Here is a 6,019-nt window from a genome sequence, read left to right on the forward strand (position 1 = left end):
ATTTTTGTAAAACAAACATAACTATTACATGCACAATAAATAAGTGCTATTTATAACATACAGTATTTCTATACAAATATGTGATATAGTGTGTCAGTGATCTTTGCACTAAAATTTTATTATGATTTAAAAATGGTTAATGAAAATAAAAAATAAAACGTGAACATAAATTTATAGATTACATCATGACGACAGATGTAGGCTCATTGACTTGTATCTTAAAAAAGTACACGTAGTGCCAGTAACATAGTTTTTGTATGTAAGAAGTTTACTCTTGTCTACCACTAGATGTCGCTGATCAATATAGGTAACATTTCTACAACGCGCTATTAAGATTTTTTCCCGTTGAATAGGGTCAGATCGTTGGTGATTGTTTCTTCACTCTGGTTTCCCTTCAAAACGCATAAATCTTTCGCCTTTTACTAAAGATTTCCGTGGAGGGGAACACTCAAATGAGTCTTACTCAATTTTTTTTACAGCTCAGCTTCGGCAGAGCTTAATTAAAATTAAAATACTAAATCTAGACTTCATTGTTTACATTTTGTAATATTGACGTAATTACTACACTAAAGAGTGAAATAAACACTATTATATTAACTTATTGTTTTTATTTCCTCAGGATTGTGTAATGTTAATGTGACAATTTTTTTAATTATTATCTTTTGTTGGGTTTATTTAGGCTTATATAATCTTTTGTCGATGGTGGTTTACGAATTATCAAACAGGAATACTGAATCTAGTAACCTGTTGTACTTTACTGTGTGAAAGTCGATTATTCCACATTTTATAATAAGTTTACAAATAATATTTTTTATAAATAAAAGTAGTATTTTTATATTTGTTACAACGAAAAAAATTTTTTTTAGTTCTTCACATGTGGGTGTTCTTGCTCTTTTTAGTTACCACTTATGTTTGATGATATTCCGGTGAGATAAAAAAAAATTGTGAAAACTTATTTAATCGATTTTTTTAATATTAAGTATACACCATCATTTTTTTTTCATAAAATAAATCTACAAGTAAAACCATGCGGGTCTTTCGACTTTATAGTGACACAATAAAATTGTACTTTTGCAAAAATACCGTGAACGGCAGCCATCACTGATATTTACTGCATGACGTCAAACGGTGCCTACCGTTTCTCCACAATTCATTGTGAGGGCTCGTAAATGCCGCATTAGGGGTTGATTTATGCGCTGTTGTCACGTGTTTTACATAACTACGTAAAACAGGGTAGGTCGATTTTACCACTTTGTAAAAAGTCGTCTCTGTCCTCTATATACCTCTGTGTTATTGGTATACTTTGTAAAAGTCTTCTATATGGGTCCTTCTTGGTTAAAGGGTGAGAAATGGCAGTAAAATTACTGGGTCAATTTCGAATTAATGCAATTAATTTCGTAAAAAGTCGTCTCTGTCCATATACCTCTGTGTTATTGGTATACTTTGTAAAAAGTCTTCTATATGGGTCCTTCTTGGTTAAAGGGTGAGAAATGGCAGTAAAATTACTGGGTCAATTTGGAATTAATGCAATTAATTTCGTAAAAAGTCGACTCTGTCGGTACCTCTGTGCTATCAATTTCTGCCGCCGAACAGCTTGCTTTGTAAGCTGTTTCGGTTGAAGGGTGAGAGATGGCAGTGGGATTACATGGTTATATTTTTGAATTGTTGCAATTAATAGTAGTGCACATTTTTCAAGTAATTATATGGCATATTCCAAACCCTTTGTGATATTTTTTATTATGAAAAATAGGCTTAGTTTATATGAATAATTTATATGTTTAATATTATATATGTAAATATTTTATTGTCAAAATTAAGTCGTCGTTTGAGTATTTGTATATTATTTCAATTTTAATGAATTGAAATACAATTTAATAATATATAAATATGAAAATAAATATTTTTTGTTAATTTCGTATTAGGAATCCTAATTATTATTTACATATAAACAAAAATTATACATAATAGTACAAATTTCATTGTAAGCACATTCACTTGTAATTGGGCGTGTAATTAACTGAGAACATTGGGTATTTAGCTAATAGTAGCGTGGTAAACAGTTATTGGGGCGTGAAATTGTTTACGCTAAGTTATACGTCGATACCCTACCCATGTGGTACAGTCGCCTCCAATAATATGTGAATACTGTAATATTTTTTTGTTAGTTAATAATGACTAGCTGAGCCAACGGCTTCGTACTCGTGGACCCTAGTATTTGAAACTGGCTGTGACCATGACTTCATCCGTGGAATGTAATTATTTATTTATTTAAATTTTATTGCAATTCTATACAATAGGCGGGCTTAATGCAATTTATCTTTTTTTTATTCAATATAAAATTCCAAAAGTAGGCTAAGTTATTCCTTATAACATTAGCTATCTGCTACTGAAAGTCCCGTCAAAATCGGTTCAGCCATTTTGAATATTAACAAGAACAGACAGACAGATATTTTTTTATATTAGTACCGTACATACTTTTTTATGCATATGCATGCATGAATAAATAGACAGTATTTTTATAGCTATTTTCTACCATCAATACTTCTATATTAATAAAATTATAATTTTTTGTTGTAGTTTCATTTCTATACATATATAGGTAAATAGAAAATAGAAGAAAAATACTAGGATACGAAAATTTTGTATATAAACGATTGACAAGAAATTCAACATAAACAAGATTGTACAATAAAAGAACTATAAATTTTAAATACAAATTTGGAATAAAACATCATTTCTGATTATCTAGTATAATATACAACAATTATAAAGTCTGAGATGTAGTCTCATTTACTTGTATCTTAAGAAAGTAGACGCATTGTGGGTAATATAGTTCTGTATGTAAGTAGATTACTCTTGTGTGCCACTAGATGTCGCTGATCAATATAGGTAACATTTCTACAACGCGCTATTAAGATTTTTTCCCGTTGAATAGGGTCAGATCGTTGGTGATTGTTTCTTCACTCTGGTTTCCCTTCAAAACGCATAAATCTTTCGCCTTTTACTAAAGATTTCCGTGGAGGGGAACACTCAAATGAGTCTTACTCAATTTTTTGATGGCTCTACTTCGGTAGAGCTTCTATAAACTTTGGTTGTCGGTGATATTACTTGTCATATATGCTTTCATATGACGGATTCGGTGATCTAGAATGGTCTAGGTGTTTTCTTTGTATACTATATATGTATTTACGAAAAAAAAATATCTATGTATTTACCCATAACACAAGCATTAGCTAGCTTAACTTGTAACTAGATGGCGCTGTGTGAAATGTTGCTGAGATTATTAATATATGGATTTAATAAAGAGCTGTTATTTTAAACTTCAAACAAATACAATTTTACTTGTATATCCGATAAAATTAATCTCTTTCCATCTGGTGATCTTTCGATGTTCCAGTCATAACAGAATCCATTACAAACACGACCAGTTCATGGGTAGTTCTACAAAGGTCCATTGCAGTTCAAGTGCAGATGGTGTACAAAATCGATGCAGCAAGTTCAAGGTTCGCTTCGCCGCCGCGCCATTCGCCAGGGCGCGGTGTGGCGCTTCCCTACCCACCCCCCGGGCCTACCCCAGTGACGTCAGAGCGCCATTCATACCGGCCCCTGGTCGATACAATGGTAGCTCTCGTTTGCCGTGCAATTAGTAAGAGGCTGCGGTTGTAAATTGTTAGTGACAAAGTTAAAATAATTTATTTTTTTATACAAATAAATAAAACTGAAATATCTGTTTGTAATTTCCAATCAATAGCATTTTGAAACTACTTGCAATAAAATTTGTTTTTGTCTAACTGTTGGTTTTGGTAGCAGGACCGATTTTCACGGGACTTTCAGTCGCAGATAGCTAATTTTATAAGTAGTAACTTAGGCTACTTTTATTTTTGTTTTGATGTTTTTTTTATTTGTAACAATCTTTGTCGTCAAACAAATCGTTTAGATACATATATATATATATACATATATATATCTGTATATGTATTTTGTAAAGACAAGTCTACTGTATATAACAAGGATTTCTTTCCTATCTTATGCCTTGTGCCGGTAGCTTACAGTATAGCAGAAAAGAAATTACGAAGTTGGTCGGAGATCCTCAAATTTCCAGTAAGTGGCATTACGAATCTTTGTTATGTCTGTTCATGAATGAAAAATACATTTCGTAATAAGCATACCGCTATTATGGGTTATGATATACATATTTGAATATATAATCGATAACATTCCAACGACCTCGGTGGTCTAGCGGTTTAGCACACCGGTTTATTTCCGATGATCACTGGTTCGATTCCTCAACAGTATAAATATTTGTAATCATGAGTATGATTCTTTGTATAGATCTGTGTGTTATATGTAAGTTATGCATGTATTTACATAAACTGTATCTAAGTATATTAGTTGTCTAATACCCATAAAACAAGATCTACTTAGCGTGGAATTAGATGGCCCTGTCTGATTTAAGGATTATTATTGATATTATTATTATAACATTGCTGGTAAGACCTAGCTTGACCAAGCCCAGAATAGAGAGCCCAACAGTGGGACAGAAATGAGGCTATAAAAATCTTATTTGTGTATACAGGTGGTTTTGTTTGCGTGCGGAAATAAAACACGCTATATAGTCCAATAACATTAAATTAAATCATGATGTCACCAGTTTTGACGCAATGCATATAAAAAAACCCCCGCAAATAAAAGAATAATAATATTCAGAAAGAAATTTTTACTTAAGTTCACTTGACCAAGCCCAGAATAGGAAAGGGATGAAAACTTTGCGTGCGGAAAAAAAAGGGTTGAAACACGTTCATTTTTTTTCAAAATAACTCAATAACGGTAAATATGAAAGTATATGTAAAAAGTAGTATAGGAAATAACCCATATGTGAAAATGTTTCGATAGTCTATTCAAACTATCCGTCCTATCTTTCCATGGACGAATTAATTTTTTTTAATTTCTCCGTCTGATTTATGCTATAACACGCATGTATTATACATATAAACTTTCCTCTTGAATCACTCTATCTATTGATGGAAACTGCACTAAAATCCGTTGCGTAATTTAAAAGATATAAGTGAACAGTTAGCGGCGGCAACTTTGCTTTGTATTACGTAACGTATAGATGTGTAACCAAGATCTTTTCAGGGACACCGGGACTGTCCCATGGAAACGGCGCGTGGTCACGAATATTTTAAATCGATATATTAGTTATTAGGCAAAATCATGCAAAAATATAATCAAAATATCTATAATGTGGGGGGGGGGGAATTGTTAGTAATGTGGACTAAAAACCCCATTGCTAGCAATGTACCATGTTAGGTTAACCTCCACGCGGTTCCCCCTGGAAACCATCGTGATAAATTCTTAGTGAATTTGTCACGATGGGCTAACTGACCTGACTTCATGTTCATCCTATCATCCTCCACTAGTGTGTCGCCAGCGTAAACCGTTAGCGCAGGCGAGTGCACCATTCCATTATCATCCACTAAAAAAAAAATTCTTTATTAATCTATGTCTATTCCAACTCTTATGATATGTCAAATCTACAGTAGAATACACTTCGGGATTCTTTCGAGCCGAGAAGAACTGACAAGAAACTCAGCTCTTATTCTTTTCATATTCTCGATAGCAGAAACCTCATCATAAGTGATTCTCTATTCTTGGAGGGATCCCATTAGATGGTTGATTTATCTAAAAAAACCTGACGGCTTGGTCGTTGACGGCCTCTGTGGTCTCGTCGTTTACCACGCCTCATTTCTTCCGATAGTCCCAGGTACGATTCCTCGCACGGCACAAACATTTGTATTCATAAGTATGATTGTTTATTTTATATTTTGTATCGCTCTGAATATTTTATATAATATGTATGTATTAGTATCTATCTATTTGTATCAGTTATCTAGTATCGATAACACAAGCTTTACCTTGGGTCTAGTCTAGGCGCTGTGTGAATTGTCCTTAAAAAAACGTAAAAAGATATCTTTATTTATCTAAGAGAATCCACTTATAATCCTATTAGGCCAAATAT

The 6,019-nt window shown here is 32.8% G+C and overlaps 2 non-coding genes across 2 annotated transcripts; both read left to right on the plus strand.

The window, feature by feature from the left end:
• Nucleotides 1-378: 378 nt before the first annotated feature.
• Nucleotides 379-498, plus strand: LOC131854720 (U5 spliceosomal RNA). Its single transcript, XR_009358067.1, has one exon. It is a non-coding gene; the product is annotated as a U5 spliceosomal RNA (small nuclear RNA).
• A 2,462-nt stretch (nt 499-2,960) lies between these two features.
• Nucleotides 2,961-3,078, plus strand: LOC131854719 (U5 spliceosomal RNA). The gene has a single exon (XR_009358066.1). It is a non-coding gene; the product is annotated as a U5 spliceosomal RNA (small nuclear RNA).
• The last annotated feature ends 2,941 nt before the right edge of the window (nt 3,079-6,019 follow it).

Source organism: Achroia grisella, unplaced genomic scaffold (assembly GCF_030625045.1).
Source record: "Achroia grisella isolate CSIRO2021 unplaced genomic scaffold, CSIRO_AGI_Agris_v1 utg1244, whole genome shotgun sequence".
Lineage (NCBI taxonomy): Eukaryota > Metazoa > Arthropoda > Insecta > Lepidoptera > Pyralidae > Achroia > Achroia grisella.